The sequence below is a fragment of the Urocampus carinirostris genome, chromosome 3 (assembly GCF_059441175.1).
Source record: "Urocampus carinirostris isolate Australia breed hairy pipefish chromosome 3, RoL_Ucar_1.0, whole genome shotgun sequence".
In the NCBI taxonomy this organism is placed as follows: domain Eukaryota; kingdom Metazoa; phylum Chordata; class Actinopteri; order Syngnathiformes; family Syngnathidae; genus Urocampus; species Urocampus carinirostris.
Genome location: NC_142351.1, coordinates 25870462 through 25884283, shown reverse-complemented (window position 1 = coordinate 25884283; position 13822 = coordinate 25870462). Strand labels below are relative to the sequence as shown.

Here is a 13822-nt window from a genome sequence, read left to right as displayed (position 1 = left end):
TGCATAATAAACGTTATTTGTACGGCAAAAACGTACAGGTTGACAGGTATGGATATTACATGGTTTTAACACACAGTATAATAATGTCCTTGATGTTGTGTACAAATGCATCGTTACACAGGGGTCTAAAATTTTAAACAAAAGTGTAATGTCATGTAACTGAACTATGTTTCAACCAGGGTTGGGTAGGATTACTTTAACTTGATTACTTTCAATTACTTTTGGATTACTCCAATACCAAATATGCTAATAAAAGACAAAAGAAACTAAATATGAATAAAATTATGACTCACAACACTTAAGCTTTCTCTCCTGGCTTTGATCTCCGGCAAAACTAACATAAAATGTGACAGAAACAAAATGAAAATAAATCCAAACAGCTTGCCAACATCATTTTTGCCGTTCTATGTATTCCGTTATTCCCCAAGCCTCCACAAAATTTTGTAATTTTATTCATGTTTAGTTTCTTTTGTCTTTTATTAGCATATTTGGTATTGGAGTAATCCAAAAGTAATTGAGTAAGTAATTAAGTTAAAGTAACCCTACCCAACCCTGGTTTCAACACACTGCAAGTCCTAAATATTGTCAAAAGAAGCCGTAATAAGCAACCTGAACACATCATAAACTTCTATCTGCGCACTCCTGCCGACCGTCTTTTAAACGACGTTCGTTCCTCATCTTCTACCGCATTTACTTCAGTATGGGCCGTTAAATGTCGTACTTTACTGTGACACAAGCGTACCAAAACTCTTGACTGAGAGCAAAGCCCAATCCCATTTCTCTCACTCGGCCCTGAGAACCCTCCAGTGAGGTCCCTCGATAGAGGAGTGCCCTCCGCGAGTTGAGTGCAAAGTGGAGACGGTTTGGACAAGACTTGCAAGGTTCCACCCCTGTCCAGGAGATGGCGGTAATATTAATTGGCTGTAGACCTCAGTGACGTATTGGTCTACGTCACATGTAAACAACTTGAGTCTCAACCTGTGGTGTGTCAGTTGGAGAGTTCGTGCAACGTTAAAAATGCCCGCTACAGCTGTGTTATTACCGATTGCCTGAAAGCTCATCATCTTTTCCGTGTCTCCAATCAACGGGGGAGAAATGTGCTATACTGAAGACAGCTTCGGCGCTATGTAGTGCTGATTCATCTTTACAAGGTACGTACACTCATTAAAAAAAATGACCCGTTCGGTCAAATACAGTAAAAAGTTAACATACAATGCACGTTCACATAATACCTTATGTTTGTGTAGACACAAATGGCAATCTACTTATTAGTATCTTAATGCCATTTTATGACATATAGTAGGGGTCTTTAGTGTGTGACATGATGAAAAGTAAACACACACAAGAACAGTCCACCTGACCCTTAAGCTGACATAATATCGTCACCAAACTTCCCTGTACGACCCAAAAACCTTAGTTCATAAGGAATTTAATTCAAAAGAGTTGTCATTGGATATAAAAAAGGTAATTTCAACATTTTTTCATGATGCTTACATCATCTATGCCCACATTTATGTCTAAATTGTTTGTTATCTATTGTGTTCCAGAGTGGCTGTCCCATAAGCGTGGACAGGTTGGACAGGAATGTTCCCATCCTGTGCTTATGGTTCGATGTGAAGTCAAAACTCATTCAGGACTTAAGGTTGAGCAAAAAGGTCATGTGGGCCCTGCAGGAGCTGCTAAAGAGGGAACAGGGCCATGGCTGGAGGTCCTGATCTACGTGTACTGGCTGGCCCACGGCCTGTCCCACCGTGTGGTGTCACGGGTCTTCAGGGTTCCCAGGTCCACCATACACAGAATTGTCCACAGTTAATATGGAATAAATTGCCCAAAAGCCATGTTTTAGGCTTTGGAAGTCAGACCCACATTTGCATTCCGTGCTTTTCTGCATTACTATTCAATAAACATCTTTATTTTGAGTAACACCTTGGTGGTTTATTTCATAATGATGTGAGATACTGTGTGTGAACTATGTGACTGTTGGACAGAAAACAACTACAAATCACTCCAGTTGAAATAATAGTTTACTTTCAGAAAAACAAAATCACATTGGGCCGAAATACATAATAGTAAATAAATAATATGTCACAAATTGTAACAAAAATATACCAATACTTCCATAAAGCTGGAAAACACAAACTGGAAGTTCATTGAGTTCTTAATAAAATAAAATATTTTCCTTTTATAAAACAAAGGGAAACATTGCAGGGATGTCACTGTTCTGGAAATTTGTCCACGAACTTCCCAAAAAGGACGGGAACCGCTCAGTTTTGGCCACAGTTTCCTCGAGCCTTTTCCTCACTCCGGCAGACTCCGCTTTCAAAAAGTCAAGGAGTGTATCGTGCTTCCTTTTTTTTCTGGGTGATTTGGGGTTTGGCGCCGGATTAGAAGATGCCAACGACGTGCCCGTTGGTGTGGATGGCGTGGTAGCTGTGATGGTGGCCAGCTCTTCCACGGGACGTTCTACATTGGCCTTTAGGTTGGGTGGAAAAAACAAGAATTACTTAATGCTTGTGTATTGCACAAAAACAACTGTGTATAGGATGCTCAACAAGTTGATGTGAGAAATTATAGGATGTGTTCTGGATAATTATTTGATAGTGAATAGATACACAAAATTGACATGTTATTCTTATGGCTGTAAGAGCCTTCTATTGGCCAGCATCACATATGCTTTGGAATTGTCTCCACATTTGGACAACATTTTGAGAAGGTAATTAGTTTACTTAATATGTGTTTACAGAGAAGGCAGTGGACTGTGTGATAGTAATTTGTTTCAACTGTATTTCCACGTGAAATTCGGAGACATTACTCATAATGCATAATGAAAACAAATGCATTCTGATCTCACATGAAATAATCATATTGTAAATAAAACACGACAGCCGAAATTGTGACTATGCTCCTTTAGCGACTGGGCATGTAGATGTAAAAAGCACGACTCGTTTAAGATACAAACAGGGATGGGCTGAACCGTGGTTTTCTGCACAGTTATCCTACTTTAGAGTTTGTAGCGTGAAGATTTTTTTTGGGCAGCTCCCTCGGTAGACTTGTGCACTTCGTAAAGTAGCGATTTTGCAATGTTCATGTTTTAACGCGAAAATACGATTTTCTATTGCATTTATGTCTAACTAAGATATCTCAATACATTTCGTTGCAAATAGATGCGCGGTTGTGGAAAACTACTTACATTTGTGCGGTTCCTTTCCGGGCATGTTTGTTGATATTGAGAATTCGCAAAGCCTTCTGGGTAGTCACTTCGCTGCCAAGTGAGGTCGAGAGCCCCCTCGGTCTTGAAGTGGTTACGACATGGTTTGAGGGCACTTCTGCCTCGGTCTTGAGAGTATCGGGACACACCCCATTTTCACGTGAACGCGCAAACCGAGTGACTAGGGCACATAGCGAGTGAAAGTGCGAAGAATGGGACTCAGCCCAAGTGTCTCGGCCCCTTGGCTTTGTAGCGTATTATGATTTGACCGATAACGGATAATGGATAATTGATAAAGAATATGGAACAATAAACCTTACAAAATCCCCCCCATCAAAAGCAAGGTCGGACGGTTGCAACCCTTCCAATGAGTCTTTGTTATTTCACCGACCCCAAAAAAATAACAAAAAGAAACACACGCGTGAAAGATTTCGTCTCCATTTGCGAAATAATGGGAGTTGTAGTTCAGTATCCAACTATGGCGGTATTGAGTCTGTGCTTTTGAACTACAAGACCCATAATAAAGCAAAGCTAATGGTGTGATCTAACTTGACACCGTTTTGTGTGTGTTTTATTTATTCAAAGTCAAATACAAATATAATTGGCAGTGTGTTTGCGTTTGTGTGCATGCGTGCGTGTGTGTACGTGTGCGTGTGGCAACACACGATAGTATTTGTTGGAAACCAGTTAGGATGTGAAGTCTGTTGTTTAGAGGTTTTTTTTCATACTAAAAACGCATTCCAACCTCTTTAAAAAAAAATCTGAAGAATTTATATAATTTTAGAACTAGTCAGTTCATTAAACTCACAATCAAGAATCCTTGGCGGATGTGGAAAACCTTTATGGAAGGGAGAATGATCCTTTGTCACGTCAGTAGCCATGTGTTATTTGTACCAAACCGCCTATGCACAGCAGATGGCAGTGTCCCATTTTTAGGACAAAACCATTTCCAGCCTCTTGTATGCTGCTACATAAATTAAGGTAAATCTAATCCAAACACTCATGATGTGACAAGGGGAAAGAGATTCTGAATATATTTCCTGATAATAACATAATTGATTTGTAACAAAATGATGCCAGTGACGCCTGGACTCCCCAAAAATGTTCTACAGGTGTTATTTAAGTCAGATGAATGTGGGAGCCATCCTCTCTCGGAACAACGTTCATTTCTGGAGGAGTGGGGGGCTTTAATTCAAATTTGATTTTTAAAGCACTTTTCAGGCAAAAACGTCACCACTCAAAGTGCTGTATAAAAACACCTCAACATTGAACCACACCCTACCAGTGTGGTACCTCCAAATCAGGAAACACTAAAATAAAAAAAAATAAAAAAAAACTCAGAACAAAACATAAAAGTAAAGTATTACTGTATACAGTAAAACATTAGAAGTTAAACAGGTCAAAAATAAAAATAATCAATTAAAAGCCATATTAGGACAGTTAAAACATTCAAAAACAAGTAAAAGTACCTTAAAATTGACCCTGAAACGCTCAGGGAGCCAATGCTGCGTTTTTAAAACTTGTGCAATGTGATCCCTCCCCCCCGAAAGCACTCATGCTGCTCCGTTTTGTAATAGCTGCAATCTAGCAATTCTCTTTTTGGGAAGAACAGAAAGCAGGGCATAGCAATAATCAAAACGAGAATATAGAAAAGCATGCATGAGTACCTCTATGTTCGCCTGGGATAGAAATGGGCTGACTCTGGCTATATTCTTGAGATGAAAAAAAAACAGATTTGAGTTACGTTTTCGATATGTGGGATGAAATTGAGCTCAGAGTAAAAAATAACACCCACTTTATTAATGTAATCTAAAGGTCTAAAATCTTGTGGTTTTGATAAAATCTCTGCTTTGTCCTGGTTAAGCCATAGGACGTTTTCTGCCATCCATGACTTGATATCTGAAATTGATTTTAAAAGGGTATTTATAGGACTTGTGTCATCAGGGGACACGGCAATGTAGAGCTGGTTGTCATCAGAGTAACAATGGAAGTTGACTCCGTGTTGACATCCCCAAGGGGAAGCATATACAGATTAAAAAGTACTGGGCCTAAAATTGAACCTTGGGGAACCCCACATGTAACCTTATGGGTTCTGGAGGAACATGCATCCATACCTACAAAGAAATGTCGGTCTGTGAAATAGGAACAAAACCAGTTTAAAACAATGCAAAATAAAGCCCATCAGGTTTCCAAGTCTGTTTAATAAAATGTGGTGATCTACTGTGTCAAAGGCAGCACTGAGGTCCAGTAACACCAGAACTGTGTGTTTATTAAAATCCATATTATACCTGATATTATTTAAATAATTTTAAAGGGCAGTGTCTGTACATTGATTGCTCCTAAAACCAAACTGAAATCTCTCAAAAATGCTGTTTTCTTCTAAAAAAAATAACTCAGTTGAATAAAAACCAATTTTTCAAAAACTTTTCTTGAAAATGGAAGGTTGGACACTGGATGGTTATTATTTAAAATGCTTCAGTCTAAACTGCTCTTCTTCAGATGGGTCCTCACCACCTCCATTTTAAAGGCGGCAGGGAGAGAACAGTTGACTATATTACAAAACCCGCTCCTCCAAAAAAAAATCCATAAAATGTCCTTAAAAAGAGATGTGGGAAATTGGATCTAAAAGGCAAGTTTTTGGGCTGATTTGGAAGAAAACTCGACCAAGAGTCCTTGCATTGACCAAGCAAAATCTTCCGGTGTTTCCTCAGATAAAATCAGTTGTCCAGTTATTGTAGATCTTACATTCTGATGGGAGAGAGGGCTGGACCTGATTTTAGTAGTTTTACTTCTGAAGTGGTCCACAAAGTCCTTAAAAAGAGCATTTGTCGGCTCCTGTGGGAACTTTTTAAAATCAGCTTCTTTATTTTCTGTAATGCAATTAAAAAAACAAAAATGTCATACATTCTGGATTCATTACACATCAACTGAACTATTTCAAGCCTTTTATTATTTGAATATTGCTGATTTTGGCTTACAGCTGAAAAAAACTCAAAAATCCTATCTCAAAATATTAGAATACTTCCTCGGACCAAGTAAAAAAATAATTTTATAACAGCAAAACTAAATTAAACATTTGAAAATGTCCATTGATGCACTCAGTACTTGGTTGGGAATCCTTTTGCACGGATTACTGCATCAATCCGGCGTGGCATGGAGGCAATCAGCCTGTGGCATTGCTGAGGTGTTATTGATGCCCAGGATGCTTCGATAGCAGCCTTCAGCTCATTTGCATTTGTAGGTCTGGTGTCTTTCATCTTCTTCTTAACTATACCCCACAAATTCTCGATGGGGTTCAGGTCAGGGGAATTAGCAGGCCAATCAAGGACAGTGATGCCATGGTCAGTGCACCAGTTACTGGTGGTTTTGGCACTGTGGGCAGGTGCCAGATCATGCTGGAAAATGAAATACTCATCTCCATAGAGCTTTTCAGCAGATGGAAGCATGTAGTGCTCTAAAATCTCTTGGTACACAGTTGCATTTACTCTGGACTTGATGAAACACAGTGGACCAACACCAGCAGCTGACATGCTCCCCAAACCATTGCTGACTGTGGGAACTTCACACTGGATTTCAAGCAACTTGGATTTTGCTCCTCTCCAGCCTTTCTCCAGACTCTGGCGCTTTGACTTCCAAATGAAATGCAAAACTTGCTTTCGTCTGAAAAGAGGACTTTGGACCACTCTGCAACTGTCCAGTGCTTCTTCTCCATAGCCCAAGTCAGACGCTTCTTCCGTTGTCTTGAGTTCAGAAGTGGCTTGACCATGGGAATACGGCTATTGTAGCCCATTTCCCGGACACGTCTGTGAACTGTGGCTTTTGATACCTGGACTCCAGCTTCAGCCCACTGTCTTTGAAGCTCCCTCAAATTCTGGAAGCGGCTCTTCTTCACAATTTTGTTAAGGCTGCGGTCATCTCTCTTGGTTGTGCAGCGTTTCCGGCCACATTTTTCCCTTCCAACAGACTTTTTGTGGATATGCTTTGAAACTGCACTCTGTGAATAGCCTGCTCTTTGAGAAATTTCTTTTTGTGTCTTACCCTCCTGATGGAGGGTATCAATGATGGTCCTCTGGACAGCAGTCAGATCAGCAGTGATTTAGTTTACTGAACCAAGCTGAGTGTTTTTAAGGCTCAGGAAACCCTCGCAAGGTGTTTCGAGTTAATTAGATGATTCAGGTGATTAGTTGACTAGCCTACTTGTATACTTTTTCATGATATTCTAATATTTTGAGATAGGATTTTTGAGTTTTCTTAAGCTGTAAGCCAAATTCAGCAATATTAAAATAATAAAAGGCTTGAAATAGTTCAGTTGATGTGTAATGAATCCAGAATGTATGACATTTTTGTTTTTTTTAATTGCATTACAGAAAATAAAGAAGTTTATCACAATATTCTAATTTTCTGAGACAGTCCAGTATATATATATGTATATGGCAGAAAACGTCCTCTAGCTTAACCAGGACAAAGCAGAGATTTTATCAAAACTACAAGATTTTAGACCTTTAGATTACATTAATAAGGTGGGTGTTATTTTTTACTCTGAGCTCAATTTCATCCCACATATCGAAAACGTAACTATATAGGACAAAATAGACAACCTCCAGGATGACAGTATATCAAGAAAGGCTAAAAGTAAAGGACAAGCCCTCGCATGGGATGTACAACTGACAAATTTAAATTTAGGAAGCCATATCAAACAAACGAGTGGCTGGCAAAGACTCGACTGAAAAATAAGCACTGAGACATTGTACATGAATGGGCCCTGAACACTTGTTTAGGGCGGCATTAGCTCAGGAGGTAGAGCGCTTTTTCCGCCTCCTCCGTGTTATATGTCGAAGTGTCCATGGGCAAGATACTGAATCCCTAATGCCCCCAATAAGCAGGTCGGTGCCTTGAATGGCTGCATAGCCGCAATTGGTTTGTGTGAATGGGTAAGTGTGAAGCACATTTTAAAGCGCTTTGGGAGGTTTTCATTGACTTGAAAAGCGCTATAGAAATGCAGAACATTTACCATTTACCATGAGCAGCGGTCCTCAAAGTGGTGCCCGCGTCATGAAAGTAGCTCACCAGTGACGGGTCATTGCGATTTTCTAGCAAATTAGATTTATAACTGACTTGATGTTTAAGTGCTTGACTTAACGTCCAATAATTACAACCTGGTAATAACATCATAACTACATAGCAGACATGGGGACTTGAGACTTAGTGACTTGGACTCGAGTCGACTCGAGTCGCTGTTTTTATGACTTGTGACTTGACTTGGACTTGGCAATCTAAGACTCGGGACTTGACTTGTGACTTGACTTGCCCAAGAAAAAAATACTTGGGACTTACTTGGGACTTGAAGGTGAAGACTTGAGACTTACTTGAGACTTGCACATGTGTGACTTGGTCCCATGTCTGCTACATAGTAATGACACAAGTTGTTATCTTAGAAATGTATATCAAAATGCGGGCAGTACGGCGGCGCAGTGGTTAGTACGTGTGCGGCACAGTTCTAAGGTCTTGGGAACCTCCTGTGTGGGTTCAAATCCAGCTACCGGACTTCCTGTGCGGAGTTTGTCTGTTCTCCCCGTGCTTGCGTGGGTTTCCTCCGGGCACTCTGGTTTCCTCCCACATTCCAAAGACATGCATTTCAGGTGGATTGGCCGGTCCAAATTGTCCCTAGGTGTGAATGAGCGAGCGAATTGTCTGTCCCTGTGTGCCCTCCGATTGGCTGGCAACCAGTTCAGGGTGTCCCCTGCCCACTGCCCGATGATTGCTGCGACCCTACTGAGGTTAAGTGGTGCAGCTGATGCGATGAGATATCAAAATGCAGCCCCTCATAGCAAACAGTAACAAAAAGTATATCGCAGCTTCACCCAGCACTAAAACGATAAAGATCACAGTCCACTACATCGTACAAGACTGCACGTGAAGGCTGTGTGGAGAAGTCCCTGAGACAGACCATCACACAATGGCAGGGTGTAAGAGGCTGGTAGGCAAGGCATACATAAAGCAGTATAACCAAATAGTGGGCTTACTTTACAGGAGCATCTGCACTAAGTGGAGTTACCAGGGTCGAAATGGAAGACACCCCTAAGGGTAACAGAAAACAAACCAGCCAAAACCTGGTGGAACTTCCAGATACAAATTGTTAAGATGGTGGTGGACAATCTACTACTTAACTTAACATCAGAAGACAGCAGTAGTGTTTGATGTAGAATTTCCCAGTGAAAGCAACATCTGAAAGAAAAAACATGAGAAACTAGACAAATGCCAATGGCTGAATGAGGAGTTAGAGCAGCTGTGGAGAGTTAAGGCAACACAGGTGCCACTGGTGATAGGGGCACTGAGAGGATGAATAAGAAATCTATGTCTATAAAAAAACACACGATGCTGGGAACAGTTAAGATCCTGCGCAGAACATTCAGACTCCCAAGCCTCTGGTAGAAGACCCTAGTCTGATGTAGACACCGCCTGAGTGGGCAAGAGAAGTTTTTTATGTATTATATTTTGCAAAACATTTCCCACATGTTTTATGTCTACACGACTGTAGATCAGAATACCGTAACTCTTAAATGGTTAAAAAAAATGTTACACACACATGCACGCACGCTTGCATGCACGCAAGTACGCACGCACACACACACACACACACACACACACACGAATGCATACAGCGAGACATTCCATGAGGGTCATGAAATACAAGAACCCAGAGTATATGAGGAGAAATTATGTTTAAAATTAATGTAACCTTGCATCAGTAACCTCATCTTAAATAATGTTGGTAATTTACAATTATAGTTATTGGTGTTCTCATCCACTTTATAGCCTGCTTATTTATCTCTGCTCAACGAGCAGTCAATCCAGTCACACAGTACTTTTACTCCTCCTCAATTAGTAAGTCCAGTTTGGCTAATTTAGTCTGCTCAAGACGCTATAAGGATGCTTCGAGTAATTTTATGTCGATGGACAGTCGATGTTTAGTCCCCATAAATTGTGTTTAAGTGGATTAATAGCGTGCAGTCTCCATGTGAGCGAGTGGTACCACTCTGTGCAATGGGATAATTAAATAGTTTGAACTGCAATGACTTGCTGATGCCATTGTTGGCTGCTTTTATTGTATTTGTGTGTTTGCTTGAGCTTTTTACTATGTCGTAGTTTTAATGCTCTTTTCTGTTCAGGAGAATTGCCTTGACTTTTAAATGATAAGAACGTGTGCGTGGTTAGTTGGATTGTGTAGGCCTTCAGAGTAATTTGTAGACTGATTGTCCATAGAACGGCTTGCTCTTGTTCTGGCAGCTTGCTGTTATGCCTCCTTTGACTGTCGTAAAAGCATGCACTCACGCACACAAACGCCCCTACACACATACACGTTTGAGCATTAGATTAGACAAAACAGTTATGGCGCAAGAGTCTGAGCATGCTGTTTATCAGCGGCGGCACGATTGCACACCAATTTAATTCCTCTTGTCTGTTGATTTTATTTTCTTATTTTTATTGTATTTATTTCCAACCTGGCTTGGAATTCCTCTCAATATAAGAAAATGGCATAGCCCCTGAGTGCTACTGCAGTTTCATTACCTGGGGTGGTCATTCTGAATATAGCTTACCACATGTCTCATTCAAAGGGAATGGCAGGTATGTGTCATTAGCCATAAATTGCTCATTGCCTACAGCCATAATCAGTTGCCAAGGAAACCTCAAATGGGATTATGACCTTCTGTTGTGTGTAGCCATTTGATTTGTCAACATCCAAGAGAAAAACATTAATGTTTATGTCCGTCAACAATTTGCACACGCATCTTATTCGACCGTTTTTTTTAACGCCGTTTTTTTTTTTTGCAATGAGTAATATACATGGACATATTTTTGCCTCCAATGAAGGTGCATGTACCATTTTGGATTCAGTAGTGGACGTTGGTGTAAAGTGGGTGGCACCATCATTTGGACATATGTGAGTGTATATTCAGGAAAAGGTGGGAAACAAAGACGGATAGTGTAAGCACAGTGCCTTCAAGAAGGTACCAGTACAGGGAGGGAGGAAATGGAGAAAAGAGGGACGGAGGTATTTAGTATGCACGGCCAAGCTGCCCCATCTGCTTAGCGCAGCAGTCCCTGTCGTATAACTGTCTACAGGCCGTGGGCCACATAAAGAATGTCTCAGATTTGATGTAATTCCGCAAAATTAATGACAGCTTTACTCGGTATGGGCCGTGAGGGAATGATTAGTGTTTGATCGTCCATCTGATCAGTTCCCCCGGCTGGGTGCGTGGGGAGGCGCCACTTATATGCCGGCATTTTGCCGGTGGCCACCAGACACGCACTCTCTACAACATCCTCCATTGTTCCTGTTGGCTGCACTTCCTGTTCCCCTTCCCCACCAAAAAACACAAAGAGCAGTGGCAAGACTCATTTTAAGGCCTATGGAGATTAAACACTCCGGTCGTGATCGTGGCTGAGGCAGATGTGAAACCGGCCTGCACTGTATTTCAGAGAAAACTGGGCCAAGCATAAGTCACTTAAGAGAAATCAGAGGTCAAACTATGACCTTTTACAAGATATGCTTTACTGCACGTGTGATTGGAATTGGGTATTACTTTTTAAACGAGATGGTGGGCGGGGATGGATCAGGGATTAGAGGGATGAAATTGATCGGCAAATGTATTGCATGAGTTGGGCAAGTGGAATTCCTCTCTTTTTATGCGGCCCTACCTCAGCCGCCCCAACACCCCTCTGTGTCTTCCCCCCTCCTGGGTTGCCGTGTTTACAAGCGGTTGGGGCATTCTGTTTTACAAGTGAGCCTGGTGCGTCTCGGTGTGCTAGCAACATTAAAATTGAACCCGCCTTATCTGTGAGAGGCATGAGGCTTTACATCAGAGGCTGTCATGCCGCCGCCATGAAGCTCCTGTGAGTTTTTATGTAATGTTACGTGGTCAAAAACCCAGCGGACAACTAAAGCGAACTGATAGATAAACAAGTGATTGAAGACATAGATGTTATTTTGTCAAATGTGTGTGCATGTGGGTGCTTTGGGGCCGGCCCTTCCAACAGTTTACAATTGTTAACAAGGACAAATTCGACACATGACAGGCATACATCTCCTGGCCAAATCAAATATCATCAATGCTTGTAAACAGACTGATCGGGCTGTAACGATTTTGTGCTGAGTTGCATACGGCAGAACAATCTCCCATCTGACCAACAACAACTCAGGTCCAGTATCAAGCATTAGCGCCCAACTCGGAAAAAGGCTTGGGGGGTTGTATTTGTGCCAACACAGATTGTTGGACAGACTGCATGGATGCAGTGTTTTTCCCTAATATTGTCGGCCATTATAACAAATTACTCGCAAAAACGCCATTGGAGTAAAGAAAAAAGCTCATGCATCTGTTTGATCCAAGGCCCGTTCCAGTTCATTTGCAATCTGCATCATTATCTGGGCTCCGTTTTTTCCTCCTCCCAGTCTTGCAAATATTTTGTAGTTCTCTACTGACAATTTCCTACTCAATTTCCTTTCATCTCATCTTCTTTCTTTCTGTCTGCTTTCTCAGCCCACCCATGTGCCTACCCCCACCGCTTGCCTTTTCTCCCAGTTTTATATTTTTGGCTGAGCTGAGGACCTTTCTTAGTGCAGTGACCTTTCTGGTTTTAAATTAAGCCCCACTGCGGCATGTCTCTCTTCATAGGCCGCCAGTTACGAGCCTTCTGAGAACCGCAAAAAAATAATGATTCTGATGAAATGGCCCTCTTTAAAAGCTCTTCCAAATTCCTTTTTTACATTTTTGTACACACGTGCTCACTTCCCGTCGCCATTAATATTCACACTAATCAGAAATATCCTATGGAGAAATCTGCGACAAAGATGAGATGCATGAACACATCCTTTAGTGTGCCGTTGCCGACTATCTTTCTAATCAAATGTTGTGCATGTTAGATGTGATTTATTGGAACTAGGCTTTTAATGCATTTTTACAAGGTAACTGGTATGTTGATACATTTTCCAGTTCAAACTGCCTTTGGAATTGCAACATATTTTAATATTGTGCTTATTGGTTGATTAATATTAGATGCTGTCATTACTGTTCAAAAACATCTTCCCTAAAGAAACATTCAGGTAAAATATATCCTACAATGTTTTAGAAATATACTGATCCACTTGTTGGATCAGTTCAATTCAGCTTTCTGTGTTATTATGTACAAACTGACTCAACTTATTTGGTTGTTTCACACAAAATAACCAAAAGTTATTTTGTAAAAAACATCATAGTCATTTCGACATGTTATTACTCGGGTAAAATAAATTACTCAAATACTGTTATTTTTGGAGGAGGTAACTTTGACAAATACAAGTAAAGTGTAATTTATTTTGTATGTAAATACTCCTACAAAAACTACAAATTATGCGCAAATTCTGACTTATGTTAGGGTTAATATGAAACCATTGTTGGCGGTTATGCATATGTTTGCAGCTATAGCTATAAAATAGATTGAATTGTTATCCCACATTTGGTGTTGCTTTCTCTCTATCTCAAAAATGTAATGATCCAAGTAAAATGTTTAATGTTTTACAAATTCCCCACCGTTAGGAAGGTACCCCGAATGCACCATGTCACCTGTCGCTAGAGC

The 13822-nt window shown here is 40.7% G+C and overlaps 1 long non-coding RNA gene across 1 annotated transcript; it reads left to right on the top strand.

Moving 5' to 3' along the window:
- The first annotated feature begins 771 nt into the window (after positions 1 to 771).
- LOC148369293 (uncharacterized) lies at positions 772 to 1923 on the top strand. Its single transcript, XR_015849994.1, has 2 exons — positions 772 to 1151; positions 1548 to 1923. It is a non-coding gene; the product is annotated as an uncharacterized LOC148369293 (long non-coding RNA).
- Positions 1924 to 13822: the final 11899 nt, after the last annotated feature.